The sequence below is a fragment of the Gekko japonicus genome, unplaced genomic scaffold (genome assembly GCF_001447785.1).
Source record: "Gekko japonicus isolate JY-2015 unplaced genomic scaffold, Gekko_japonicus_V1.1 scaffold240, whole genome shotgun sequence".
Lineage (NCBI taxonomy): Eukaryota > Metazoa > Chordata > Lepidosauria > Squamata > Gekkonidae > Gekko > Gekko japonicus.
Window position 1 is genome coordinate 615,671 of NW_015164672.1, and position 15,164 is coordinate 630,834.

The window sequence follows — 15,164 nt, forward strand, 5'->3', positions numbered from 1 at the left end:
TGCTAGCTATTGGCGGGGGGGAACGTGCAGATCTGTCATCGCAGAGGAGGGAGAGCTTGTACCTGAATAAAACTTGATCTTAAAGGTGCCACTGGACTGTTTTGGACCAGGGGGGCAGGGGAAGCTCTGCAACTTATCTGGCTGCTTCTTGCTCTGACTGAGGGCTGCTGGGAGCAGGGGGTGGGGCTTGTTGCATGTGCCCGCCCCCTGGGCTCTTTACTGCCGGAGCTCCGCTCCCCTGCACTCCTGCAGGAAATGACCCCTGGTCCTATATAAGTTGAAACACAGAAAGCAATCAATGGCCAAAGAGGCTTGACATCTAACCAATCAGGGGGTGGGGCCAACTCCCATGTGTACCCCAGAGAGAGAATTCTCTTAACCCTTTACCTACCAGATCCTCTTGAATGCAGAGTTACAATATCAACAGAATAAAGGGTAGGATCCTACCAAGTTTTCCACCTGCAGCCCCTTTTGAGGATCAAAGAGACTATGCTGGGATCATGGGACCTAGGTAGAAAAAAGTCATGCGGAGAAGGGATTGAAGGGGTAAATTTAGGAAAAACTGAGTTCAACCCAATCTATTAAAAAAACCCACACATCTAAGGTCGGTCCAATAAATTATATGACTTTTCCTCTCCTGTGCCTCCAAAGAGGATGTCATAAATCAAATGGGATTCAACAAAACATCCTCCAGCCTCTGTGCAGTTCATGCCCTCCACCATTTTATGGATGCAAATAGGGACGGTTTTGTCAACTTGAAAGGCCCCTCTGCTGACACCCCTCCCCTCCCCTCCCCCGTTGCACATTGGTGCAAGCCTCATCAGCAGCCTGACAGGCGGACCCTGTTCATTTACTGCACACAGGTCTTTGAAGCAAGGCGCAGTAGTAAAAAGGTGCAGAACGCTTTTCTTTTTAAGAAATGCACTAGATGTTTAATATCGCCATGGCTGCAAGCCAAGAGTTCTTTTGTTAAGCTAACAGCGGAGAATGGCTGACTGCCGCAAGTTTCATCAATGAGAGCTAATGGCTAAGAGATGGCTTCCTGATAAGTGGGGATGGAATCCGTGTGTCTGAATGATTTGCCCAACAGAGCTTTGAGAAGGTGGCACAACACACCCTTTGCAGAGAGGTCAGGTGCGCACAAAGGACAGAGACTTGAAGAGATGGAGAGGGAGAGAGAGAGAAATGGTGGAGTATAGGGTTGCCAGCTCCAGGTTGGGAAATACCTGGAGATTTGGGGGCTGAACCCGGAGGAGGGCGGGGTTTGAGGAGGGGAGGGACTTGAATGAGGTAGGATGCCATAGAGACCACCTTCCAAAGTGGCCATTTTCCCAGGTGAACTGATCTCTGTCAACTGGAGACTGGGTGACGCGGACAGGTCTGAGCGAAGCAGGGCAGCAAAGCAAAGGGCTGGATTCGGAGGAGGGTAAGAAAGGAATCGAATGGCCTGGCCAGGCCCAGTGGGTGGGGCGGGCCCAGAGGGGAGCCCGAGGGCCCGGCTCTGACACCGTGTCAGGCTTCGGCCCCGGCCTAACTCTTCGGAGCCAGCAGCCCTATTCCAGGGTTACTTTAAAGGAGAACTTTTTTATTCAGTAATGTCATAAATAATGTCATAAAGAAATAAAATAAAATTGTCATCCAGAGATTCTGTTGTTATAGTGTTGAGAATCCTGAATAATCCAGCTACAGTTGCAAGCAGCAAGCTTTTAGAAGCTCCCAGACGCCGACATTAGCTTCTCACTTGTTAGTTAAACAATGTAGATAAGGAAGTAAACTTATCTGTACTTGGAAAACAGCCCAGACTTCTTTTGCAGTTCAGCTGATTCAATTCTAATACTTTAGCAGACCTTGAGAGAAAGTTCCTCCAGAAACCCAAGGAAAGGTTGTGTTCTCTCCTCCTCCAAATGTGCCTGCGTGAATCGCACACAGACCTAGATTTAGTGAATCCACAAAAGCATGTGATTTCCTGTAACAACAAAACAGACATTTAACCCAATATATACTGAGTGTTTTTATCTTGTAACACCCAACAAAACTGCATTCCCCCTCCCTGACTGATGGGCCCTGCGCTTGATGCCTCTCCTTGCTTTATGCTGTTTGCTTATTTAAAACATTTCCATGCTGTCTTTCCAGCCAATCGGTCCACAAGGCAGCCAACATTCAGAAGAAGAAGAGAAGAAGAGGATTTATACCCTGCCCTTCCCTCGGAGTCTCTGAACGGCTTACAATCTCCTCTCCCTTCCTCTCCCCACAACAGGCATCCTGTGAGGCAGGTGGGGCTGAGAGAACTCTCTCTCGAGGACTGCTCTCGAGAGAACAAGCTCTGAGACAACAATGGCTTGCCCAAGGTCATCCAGCAGCTGCGAGTGGAGGAGTGGGGAAATCAAGCACTTTTATGCTGGAAGCTGGAAACCCATCTGAAAGCATTCCTTCTGATTGAATTTTAACTGCCGCCAGCACTTCGTAATGTATTAATTTTAACCGTTATGTTTTAATTTGTATTATGTATGCTTTTATCATGTATTTATGTCATTGGAAGCCGCCCTGAGCCTGCTTTGCAGGGAGGGCGGGGTATAAATCTGACAATCAATCAATCAATCAATCAGTGCAATCCCAGGAGATCTCCAGCCACCACCTGGAGGTTCCAGTCACAAATGGACCACAGTGACTCAACCAAGGTTGCACCCCACCAATATTCACTGTGCAAAAATGATTCTTCCTGTTTGTTAGAGGCTGCCACCTGGCAGTGTTTGGACCTCCTGATGGCACCTGGTATTTTTGGCCACTGTGTGACAAAGTGTTGGACTAGATGGGCCATTGGCCTGATCCAGCATTGGCTTCTCTTATGTTCTTATGTTTCCTTCGTATTATGAGCCATGGGGCTACACGCCAGCTGAATGCACCGTTATGGGCATTCCCAGCATCTCCACCAACCTCTCTGGTTTTGGCTGCTTCATGGAGGAACACATAGCAGACCCATCAGCTTACGGTATCTACATTGTGGACCGACGTTTCCGGGGCTTGGACGAGTCATGCAAGCAGCTGACCTCGTTCCTCTACAGCTTCTGCCAATAGACCCGGCGGCAGTGCATCATCCAGCGCAACTGCACAGAGCGGCTCTCTGTCCTCCTGGACTGGAAGTATCTGGGCAGGTATTACATGTCCGCTTGGCATATGGCACTAGTGGACTGTAATTGGACTAGAAGCAATTTTTTCACAGTGAACATTGGTGGGGTGGATTGCTAGCTATTTGGGGGGGGGGAACGTGCAGATCTGTCCTCGCAGAGGAGGGAGAGCTTGTACCTGAATAAAACTTGGTCTTAAAGGTGCCACAGGACTCTTTTGGACCGGGGGGCCTCTGCAACTTCCCAGGCTGCTTCTTGCTCTTACTGAGGGCTGCTGGGAGCAGGGGATGGGGCTTGTTGCATGTGCCCGCCCCCTGGGCTCTTTACTGCCGGAGCTCCGCTCCTGTGCGCTCCTGCGGAAAATGACCCCTGGGTGCAAACACCTGGAGGTTGGCAGCCCTAACGGAGCAAAGTCTCTCTTTTTCTGATACAGGGTTGCAGGTCTACTGCTCTGGAAGAGCGCTTATTGATATCCACTTATGCTCTGCTTGCGCAGTTGCAAAGTGTGAGACTCCCCTGTCCCCAGGACAGCTCCCCCCACCCCCATAGTTTCCCCAGGCAAAGGGAAGTGAGGAGGAAGAGTTCACTCCCTCCTCGGAACTGGGGTGGTACCTACTCCACTTCCTTCCCTGGACTGGTTTGCTCTGGACTTCTCTCTCCCCTTCTAGGAGCTCAGTCCCTTCAGTTCCCCTAGGCCAGGTGTGGTGCCTTCCCTTTTATGGGATTCCCTGGCCCCACCCCTACCTGGCTTCTATCCAATCACCTCTACCTGCTCTACCTGGGAGGCTATATAAGGAAAGGGACGCCTTCCCTGCCTCTTCCCCCTAGCTGCCAGTCTCTCTGCCCTGCTCCTTCCCCTGGTTGCTCAGGGCTGCTCCTTAGCCTCTCCCAGCTTAGCCTTCCCCAAGTCTGGGCTCAGCCTTGCCTTCTGAGCATGCCCCTCCCTACCGATGCCTAGCTCCCAGCCTTATTCTCAGCTGCGTTAGAGCAATCTGCCTGGGTCCTGGCTGCCTCTCTCTCCCGGCCTTCTCCCACAGGTGAATGTGCCCCCCCCCAGCCACTATTAGCTCAGGCAGCCAGGGAGGGTTAGAGTTGGGGCTGGGCGTCAGCTCCTGGCATAAAGCAAATGTTGTGAAAATGCCCTAAGTCTCTGGTCCTGCCTCACCCAAACCTGAGACGTACTGCCCCTTGAAGTCTCAGTGCTCTGGAATAACAAGGAGCATGCAAATCATAACAATGTTGAAGCTGACCATGGATGCAACTGGGCAGAAAGCAGGATTGCCGCTGAACATCAAGAGGACAAAATTACACCGCTTTAAGGCTGACGATAAAGAAATTGAAATCGTTCAAGATTTTCTATCCCTTGGCTTCCTCATCAACCCAAAGCGGAACTGCAACCAAGAAAGTAGAAGGAGGTTGAGACTGGGGAGGGTAGCCACGAAGGAGCAAGAAAGAATCCTTCAGTGCACGGCTTTTTTTCTGGGGGAACGCATCAGAACAGAGTTCTGGAACCTCTTCCGCAAAATTCTTTTAAAAATGTTTAAAAGTTCGTGAGTTTTCAGTATGCAGATTGAAAACTTCATTTCCCTCTTGAGAGTTCCAGCACTTCTTTCCCCCCCCCCAAAAAAAAGGGAAAGGAAAAAAGCCCTGCTGATATCTTGTGTTGCTGACAAGCAAGGTCAAGTTAATTCATGCCATAGGATTCCCTGTTACTATGTATGGGTGTGAAAGTTGGACAATGAAGAAAGCTGACAGGAAGGAAGCAGATTCCTTTGAAATGTTGTGTTGGAGTTTTATGGATACCGTGGACCACCAAAAAGACAACTCAGTGGGTTCTAGATCAAATCAAGCCTGAACGCTCCCTAGAAGCTAAAATGATTAAACTGAGGCTATCATACTTCAGTCACATTATGAGAAGACAAGAGTCACTGGAAAAGACAGTCATGCTAGGAAAAGCTGAAGGCAGCAGGAAAAGAGGAAGACCTGACATGAGAAGAAGGAGAAGAAATTGGATTTATTCCCCACCCTTCACTACCCAAAGGAGTCTCAGAGTGGCTTACACACTCCTTTCCATTCCCCTCCCCACAACAGACACCCTGTGAGGTAGGTGGGGCTGAGAGAACTCTGACAGAAACTGCTCTTTTTCAAGAACAGCTGTGCCAGAATTATGGCTTGCCCAAGGTCATCCAGCAACTGCATGTGGAGGGGTGGGGAATCAAACCCGGTTCTCCCAGATTAGAGTCTGCACGCTTAACTACTACACCAAACTGACTCACAGTGAGATGGGTTCAGGGCCGGCTAGCTCACTAGGCGAACTAGATTTTCGCCTAGAGCGCGGGGCCATCATGGGGGTGCTGAGCCAGGGAAGCCAGGCACACAGCGAAGCCTCTTCCCCAGGCCGGAGTTGTTCAGCAACCCGGCGCCGGCACATCCACCTCGTGTTGCATCGCCGGCCTCCTCCAGCGTCGCCACCAGCGCAGTGTGAGGAGGAGATGGAAGAGGCACCCCTTAGGAGGCCAGTGGCAGGAGGCACAGCCCCACTATGCTTTTGGCGCCTTCTTGCTGTTTCCTTCTCAGCTGTTGCTGCCGCCGCCTGGCTCAGCTCGTGCTCCCGCAGCCTCCGGCTCCATTTCTGCGCTGCCTCTCAGGCAGCTCCACCGCCCTGCACAAACTTCCCCTGGATAGCGAGAGAGGCGGGAAGGGAAGGAGGGATGAGTTTGCCTGTCTCTCATGCAGCGCGGCAGGAGGACGAGCGCTGCCTCCCAGGCGCTGTAGTACCCTGGAGCCCGAGGGAAGTGCACACGGAGACCTCTCTGAGAGCCTCAGCTGCCCATGCTGAGCTCCCTGCTGGGAGACCCCGCGCCTTGGAAGCTCTGCAAGGGTCCCCGCATGGCTAAGGGATCTCAGCCGCTCATCTGCGCTGAGGGGGGGGGCGCCACAAGGCAGCCTTGCCGGGGGGGGCGCGGGCGCCACAAGCTAGCCTCCCCTGAGCGCAGAAACTCCTCGGGCTGGCCCTGGATGGGTTGACTCAATAAAGGAAGTCACGCCCCTCCGTTTTCAGGATCTGAGAATGGCTGTTAACGATAGGACATTTTGGAGGATGTTAATTCATAGGGCGGCCATAAGTTGAAAGTGACTTGACTTCACACACACACACACACACACACACACACACATTCCTGGCAAATTCTTCTCCCTATCCTGTCCTAGGAGCTGCGGTGGCTCAAGTGGTTAAGACGCGGAACTGCAGGCCGTGGAAGGTCAGTAGTTCAGCAGTTTGAGACCCGGGTACCGCATGACGGAGTGAGCTCCCGTCTCTAGTTCCAGCTCCCGCCAACCTAGCAGTTCGAAAGCAAGAAATTGCAAGTAGATAAATAGGTACCACTTCGGTGGGAAGGTAACAGCGTTCCGTGCCCCTTGGTGTTTAGTCATGCCGGCCACATGACCACGGAAACGTCTTCGGACAGCGCTGGCTCATCGGCTTTGAAACGGAGATGAGCACCGCAACCCTAGAGTCGGACTCGACTGGCTTTCGAGCAAGGGAACCTTTACCTTTACCTTTTTATCCTGTCCTAGTTTTTTGCCATTCTAAACTGTCTTTCAGAATGAATGGCTGTTCTTGAGGTGTCCCTTGAGTCTTGCATGATTCAAACAGCTGTGGCCCTGGGAATTCCACAAACAGAATCCCCAGTCTCCCCTCCCCCAAAAAAACAATCAGGCATACAGGGCCCTGATATGGATCAAAGCTACAGCATGATGAGAGTTTAAGCCTTTCCCCACATACTGGGTTCCCACACTGTGCAAATTTGACCTCTTGGGGAAACATAAGGTATCCTTATCATGAATTAACACCCGCTTTCTGCTTTAACCTTCATCACTAGTCGTTTCAAGTCTTCACCGTTTTCTTCCAATGATGTGGTGTGTGTCATCTGAATATCTCAAATTAATAATGTTCCCTCCGCCAATATATATTCCAACAGAAATTTAGTACCAAAAAAATACTGACTGATCCTAGGAAACAGAGAGTTAGGATATCTGGTTTCTCCCTATTTAATCTAGTCCCAGAAAGGACTTTAAATGGCAGTATTTGTAGACAAAAGCCAAATTTTTGGATCATCTACAGGTACTGAAAATAAAGAAAATACACCAAGGCCTTGTGATGATAGGTTTTCTTTTACCAATCATCCCAACCGAAAATCCTCTCTCAGTCCATTCTCTCCCATTCTTCTTCCCCTAGGCTGCCTTTCTCCACATAAGCAGCTGTGGGGTGTGAGTCATCCATTCCTTACCCCCTCCAGGTAAGTGTGATATAATGACCTGGGAGGAGAAAACCATGCCTTAGTTGGGGCGATTGTGGTTTTGTTTTTTTGGGTTTTTTCAATAGAACTTGGCTTTGGCCCAAGGAGTCCTTCAAGGGAACCTGAACCTTCTTTATGTCCCAAGAAATCTTGCCAAGGGTATCACCTAATTTGTATGATCAGGGGGGAAAATCATCATCATAAAACAGACCGAACCCCACTTTGCATTTTTCAAAAAAAAAGACTTTGCAGCATTTGGGAAATGGATCTCCGGTGGCATTTGGAGAGCGTTCAAGAGACTTCATGGCTCATTCATGTCAATTCTATTAGGACTGCAGAAAGAGCCCGGAATTTAGTTGGGGGGGAGGGAGGGGCTAACTTCCTGCACCCTCTCTTTGTTTGCAGGCTCTGGTTATCAATATTGAACCCTAGCCCAGGCCCAGTGAGTGGTCAAGGGACTCTGCAGTCTCCTTGTGAATTGCCAGGTGTCTAGTCTTGACCTGGACAGTCTGGTATTTTCACTGCCTGTCCCGGAAAAAGCTGATAAAACTACAGGACATTTAAACGTCCAGTATTTTTTTCAGCATTTTTCCTGAAGAGTCAGACAAAGCACTGGACTGTCCAAGTTGATTGGTAGTGCTGAGCAGTGTTCCCTCTAAGCTGAGTTAGTGTGAGCTAGCTCACAGTTTTTTAGCCTCCGACTCACACATTTTTGTCTTAGCTCAAGAAGGATGGCTCCAGTGCAAACTAATTTATACAGTAACCAAATTGCTCGCTCACAACCTTAATGCCATTAGCTCACAAAGTAGAATTTTTGCTCACAAGACTCTACAGCTTAGAGGGAACATTGGTGCTGAGACAGCCCAATCATGAAACAGCAGCTGCTGACGTTCTGCATTTGAGCTGGGTGCTCCTGCCAGGGCAAACAGCATCCTCCATGCTGTTTGCACCGGGAGGAGGCTGTGCCCAGTTTGAAACAGCTGCTGCTGCTGCTTCATGCTAGGGCTGCATACTCTTGGCAGGGCAAACAACAGCCTCACACACACACACACACACACACACCGTATGGGGAAAATTCCCTCCATATGGGGAAAATTCCCTGCTTTGATGCTGCCCTAATCATACCATAGTTGCATTGCAAGATAAGATAAGGGAAGGACCCTTTGCAAGACCCAAGCTGCTAAAAAGCCTTGCAGAACTCAGCTTGGCTCCAGCTAGCTTTGCAAAACCTGAGTAGCTCAAGTGAAGGAAGAATTCTGGTGTTGCTCTGCAAGTGTGAATGACGAGTCAGTCCTGTCATGAGATCAACTGGGGCAAAGAGTAGAATTTACCAGCAGAGCAGAGCAGTGACGTGGGAAACGAGTTATAGAGTCTTGAAGTCCTACCAGCCAATGACTTTTGAAGTTCTGTGAATAGATATCAGAGTGAAAAAACCTGCAATTTCCTCTCCTGGTCTTTCAGACGTGGGCCAATATGAAGGCGGATAAGTAGTATTTTCATACTGCAGCTGTACTGACTATGATGTATCATTTGGAAAAAGAAGCTACCTTTTCATCAAAGTCTTTGTTGTATGTGGGACTCCGCTGAATGAATTTAGTGAAGAGTTCAAGTTGATGAGGCATTCATCCTGAGCAGCTTTGGGGGCTGTTTGACTGTCAAGAAAGGAATAAGAGAGAACTCCCCCAGGTCAAGTTGACTTGTCTTCCGGATGAATCATCTGGAACTATTGCTGTATAAGCAAAGCTTATGGTGTCCCGTAACTCGCCCAATCATGGAACAGCAGCTGCTGACGTTCTGCATTTGAGCTGGGTGCTCCTGCCAGGGCAAACAGCATCCTCCATGCTGTTTGCACCGGGAGGAGGCTGTGCCCAGTTTGAAACAGCTGCTGCTGCTGCTTCATGCTAGGGCTGCATACTCTTGGCAGGGCAAACAACAGCCTCACACACACACACACACACACACACCGTATGGGGAAAATTCCCTCCATATGGGGAAAATTCCCTGCTTTGATGCTGCCCTAATCATACCATAGTTGCATTGCAAGATAAGATAAGGGAAGGACCCTTTGCAAGACCCAAGCTGCTAAAAAGCCTTGCAGAACTCAGCTTGGCTCCAACTAGCTTTGCAAAACCTGAGCAGCTCAAGTGAAGGAAGAATTCTGGTGTTGCTCTGCAAGTGTGAATGACGAGTCAGTCCTGTCATGAGATCAACTGGGGCAAAGAGTAGAATTTACCAGCAGAGCAGAGCAGTGACGTGGGAAACGAGTTATAGAGTCTTGAAGTCCTACCAGCCAATGACTTTTGAAGTTCTGTGAATAGATATCAGAGTGAAAAAACCTGCAATTTCCTCTCCTGGTCTTTCAGACGTGGGCCAATATGAAGGCGGATAAGTAGTATTTTCATACTGCAGCTGTACTGACTATGATGTATCATTTGGAAAAAGAAGCTACCTTTTCATCAAAGTCTTTGTTGTATGTGGGACTCCGCTGAATGAATTTAGTGAAACTGTAAGCTGCAAAACTATGCATCTTCTAATGGTAACATGTAAGTCAAATCTTTGTTTCCACAATAAAAACGTTAATTAAAAAAAAAAAAACCTACAAACCAACTCCTTAATAAAGTGCCTTCCTAAACAATTCTGTTTCATATACTCTGCAGAATGATAAAAAAGTGGGAGATTCCTGACCTCATTGGGTATTCTAGAAATCAGGAGCCACAACAGAGAATCCATGTGTAAGAGCATCTGCCAATCTCATCTCTTTGCAGGGTGGCACCTTCAGAAGGCTTTGCTCAAACTGGCAAAGCTGTCACATCAGAATTATTAAGACCAAGGTGGGCAGCCACGTTGGTCTGAAGCAACAGAACAAAGTTAGAGTCCAGCGTGGCACCTTTAAGACCAACAGAGTTATATTCAAGACGTGAGCTTTCGTGTGCCCGCATACTTCATCAGACAATAAAATGGAATTACAGATCATACTTGTATATATAGAGGGTGGCTTGTTAAATTAGCATGCAAAATAGAGATGTTTTTTACATATAAAAAGAGTGACAAGCTTGGTTTCTGGTTATCATCTGTTGGGTTCAAGGGGGGGGGGGACCGACAACATAGGTAATAAATATGTCAGAACTGGAGATTGAGGAGCTTTATAGCTAATAAACAGCAGCTTGAATTGAACATGGAGACAAAACAGTAGCCAGTGTAGCGACTGAAGAATAAGTGGAATATGCTTACTCCACCTATCTCCTGACAGTAAAGCAGATCAACTTGTGAGTAAGTGAACCAGTTTGCAAGTTAAAGCAGAATTGTTATGAGCACAGCTTGAAATATCAGCAGTCCAATCAGCATCGTGTAGGGGTTAGGGGTGTCAGACTATGATCTGAGAAGCTCAGGTTAAATCCCCATTCTGCCATGAATCTTGCTGGGTGAACTAGGGCCAGTTACCCTATTTCAGCCTAACATATCACATAGTAGGAACCCAGTGGGATAAGTAATTTTGTGTCACACCAATGTGTGACATCACTTCCAGCGTGAAATTGGACACTCTAGGATTCATCCCATCACTATGGTTAAACCACAAAGTTGGGTTCCATCCTAGAGTCACACAATGGCATAATGTCTGCTTTCGTGCCCAAAGTGACACTGCACATTGGCATGGCTACAAAGCACCCTCCCAGTGTCATCAAGCCGGGGCAGGGAAGAGGTCTTCTATCATACTTGGATAACTGTGAGTCCTATCTCAGAAGGATAAAATAGAGGAGGGGGGAATGACTTACACAGTCTGCAACTCCTTGGAGGAAGGGCAGGATTTAAAATGTGCTAAATAAACATGCTCAAGTATTTTGGATAGCTATGTACTGAATAAATCTAAATAAAGGCTGTAAAGGATCTGAGAGATACCCAGGCTTGACCAAGCCTCTGACTTCGACTCTGGAGGCACCTTTGGCATGACTCAGTAGTCTAAGGCAACCGCAGTACCCTTTCACTCATTAAAGAAGGGAACGTGAATCGGCATGATTTATTTATTGCAGCAAATGAAAGGGAATGTTGCAACCATGGATTTAAATGTAGGGGTTAGGGGTGTCAGACTATGGTCTGAGAGGCTCAGGTTAAATCCCTATTCTGCCATGAATCTTGCTGGGTGAACCAGGGCCAGTTACCCTTTTTCAGCCTAACATATCACATAATAGGAACCCAGTGGGATAAGTAATTTTCTGTCACACCAATGTGTGACATCACTTCCAGCGTGAAATCGGACACTCTAGGATTCATCCCATCACTATGGTTAAACCACAAAGTTGGGTTCCATCCTAGAGTCACACAATGGCATAATGTCTGCTTTCCTGCCAAAGTGACACTGCACATTGGCATGGCTACAAAGCACCCTCCCAGTGTCATCAAGCCGGGGCAGGGAAGAGGTCTTCTATCATACTTGGATAACTGTGAGTCCTATCTCAGAAGGATAAAATAGAGGAGGGGGGAATGACTTACACAGTCTGCAACTCCTTGGAGGAAGGGCAGGATTTAAAATGTGCTAAATAAACATGCTCAAGTATTTTGGATAGCCATGTACTGAATAAATATAAATAAAGGCTGTAAAGGATCTGAGAGATACCCAGGCTTGACCAAGCCTCTGACTTCGACTCTGGAGGCACCTTTGGCATGACTCAGTAGTCTAAGGCAACCGCAGTACCCTTTCACTCATTAAAGAAGGGAACGTGAATCGGCATGATTTATTTATTGCAGCAAATGAAAGGGAATGTTGCAACCATGTATTTAAAGAAGGCCCATCTGCAGGGATCTGAGTGCCTCTGGGGAGGGGGGGGGAGGGGAATCTCAAGACCAATTTGCATATTTGCAAAGTTCAATTTCAGTTCTATAAACCGGGATAATAATACGCGTCGTCTACTGACTGGGCGGCAGGGCAATAAGAGCTGGGTGTGGGGGAGGGGACTGCAGAGAGAGCAAATTTTTGCTGTGTTGTAATCATAATATTTATTAGTGGCCATAAAATCCCCATTCCCCACCCCAAGGGAACAAATATACGGAAAGCAGAACTTCCGTACTCATATGGTGACCGCATTGGAGGGGGGAGCAGGCCGGGTCTGGTGGAACGTATTATGAACCTTTGATACAGCAGGCTGATTCAGGAGTCTACAAAACCATGCTCCTTCTCTCTCCAGTTCTGGAGTTTTAAACATTTTTTAAAAATTAAAACCACTTTAGTATAAAAAACCATTTTACAGTCCACATGCTGAAGATGCTGCGGTGGATATTCTCGTCTCTTGTCCTTCCATCTTCTTTTCCCTCTGCTTTTCATGATACAGGGCGACCAACCTATTTTTGCAATTGCAAAGGGGCCGGTTGCATCTCGGATCTCTCTCTCTCTCTCTCTTTTTCCCCTTTAAGGCCACAGACCAGCTGATATCAAGACAATCCGAGTCCCTCTTTTCCTGCTTAAAAGTCTATCCGTGCAGGAAATGTCCCCCTTGTAAGAAAGTCCAGCAGGGGGGCACTTCCATGCCATTCCTTCTCCCCTTCCTTCCCCTTCCCCCCTTCGCCGACATCCCTTCTCGATGTGAAAAGGTCAGCGCCACAGGGTTCTGTCTAGGTCGAGCAGAAAGGCTGGAGGTGGGGAAGAGGGCGGGAGAGGGGGCAGTGCTACGCCAGACCCATGCGGTTTACACAGCAGAAGAAACCAAACTCCGTCTGCAACTTGCGTCTCGAGATATTTATTCTTTTAGACGTTGAACCTGCCGTCTTGACTCTGGACGGGGGGGGGGGAGAACAATATTGAAAAGCCATTTTGAGAGAAAACTGGAGTTTCATAATGGGCGGCCAAAAGATCCGTCTAGCTTATTGTGGATCAATGTGAATTCCAGTTTTCCTCACCTCTGCCTCACAAAGCAGCACATGCGAGGAGACTCCTGCTCTTCCTGAAGCTCACGGGAGGCTTTCTGCTGTCTGTTTCCTGCTTCAAGTGCCCGACTTTCAAAGCCGGTCCCGTTTGCCTAGCTGGCCTGCAGAAAAGAGCCTCTTGGTTGCATGGAGGTTTCTCTCGGGCTTGGCATTCAAACTGGAGCGCATTTGGAGCATCCACACAACATCGTCCCCTAACTGTCTGCTTTCCGGATTTCCCCCTGCTTTGAAGCACTCTTTCCCAAACTTGGTCTGATGTGATCTTTTTGGAAAGATGGCACTTAAAGCGTCTTTGCATGCCACGTGGATGGGCACCCAGAAGCTGCCCACTGAACACTTCCATGCTGCCCGCAGGCAGGCCACGTCTGCCACTTATGCCAATTCCATACCACCACTACCAAGGCTGGCAGGAGGAAAATGCAGTGCATGGTATCACCCCGTGCGTGACGTTACATTGGGCAGAAACCCGATTCTGTTGAGGTGACACTAAGATTATGGGGCTGGAGAAGACCCTTGAGAGTCCCTTGGACTGCAAGGAGATCAAATCAGTCAATCCTACAGGAAATCAACCCTGACGGTTCCCTGGGAAGCCAGATGCTGAAGCTGAAGCTCAAATACTTTGGCCACCAAATGAGAAGGGAGCACTCACTGGAGAAATGCTGGGAAAGATTGAAGGTCAAAGAAGAAGGGGATGGCAAAGCATGAGACAGTTAGACAGTGTTATCGATGCAACGTGAAGTTGAGCAAGGATGTGCCTACCGTGATGTGGTCCATGGGGTAGCAAAGAGCTGGACTCAACTGTGCGACTGGACAACAACAACAAGATTAGCCCAAATGTCTATGGTTTAACCTCTATGATCACACCTGACGTAATGACATCACTTCTGGTTTTCCACTGGAAGTGATGTCGTGCAGCAGTGTAGTATCAGCATGCCAGTCCCTGACCTCCAGTTTCTCTCAGGCTGTGGCCAGCAACCTTAGCTTCTAAAGCTATAGAAGGGTGGACCTTTCCCTCTTCCAGCTCCCTCACCAGCGAGGTAGGGGGGAAGCTTAGCAGTTTGCAATCCAGTTTCCTTCACAAAGCATTCTGCATTTAGTTTTTATTAAGAGTCCCATCGACATCAAAACAGAACGGCACACAGTTTCTTCATAATTCAGGCCCCAAAGTCCGCGGCTTCACCCCAGCACACAACAGGCAGAAGTGCGTTAATGAACATCTGCCCCCGTTTCTACAGCCAATCCCCAGACTCGTGCCAACAGAGATTAAAGTTTACAGCCCGCTCTGGGTCACTGGAGGCGCGTAAAGAGAAATGAGCATGAAAATGGGAAAAATGTGGAGGGAAACACCCGGCGGGAAAGAGGCAGCCTTTATAGTGTGGAAAAGGAGACATTCTACCTCATGCGGAACTCCTCCACGCTGCCCAGGCAGTAAATACTTCCATGCGGCCCACTGCGAATGGCCTGAGGTGAGGTGAGGAAAGGCCAGTATCCATTTCCAGTTCAAGCCACTGTATGGTCTTCCAAGGAAGCCAAGATACTTTGCAGCTTAGGTCACCAGAACAATAGTGGAAGCCAGTGTTCCCTCTAAGCTGAGTTAGTGTGAGCTAGCTCACAGTTTTTTAGCCTCCAGCTCACACATTTTTTGTCTTAGCTCAGGAAGGATGGCTCCACAGCAAACTAGTTTATGCAGGAGCCAAATTGCTCACTCACAACTTTAATGCCAGTAGCTCACAAGGTAGAATTTTTGCTCACAAGACTCCACAGCTTAGAGGGAGCCTTGATGGAAGCACAACCAAAGCAACCCAGTCCTCTTTCTTCACAAACT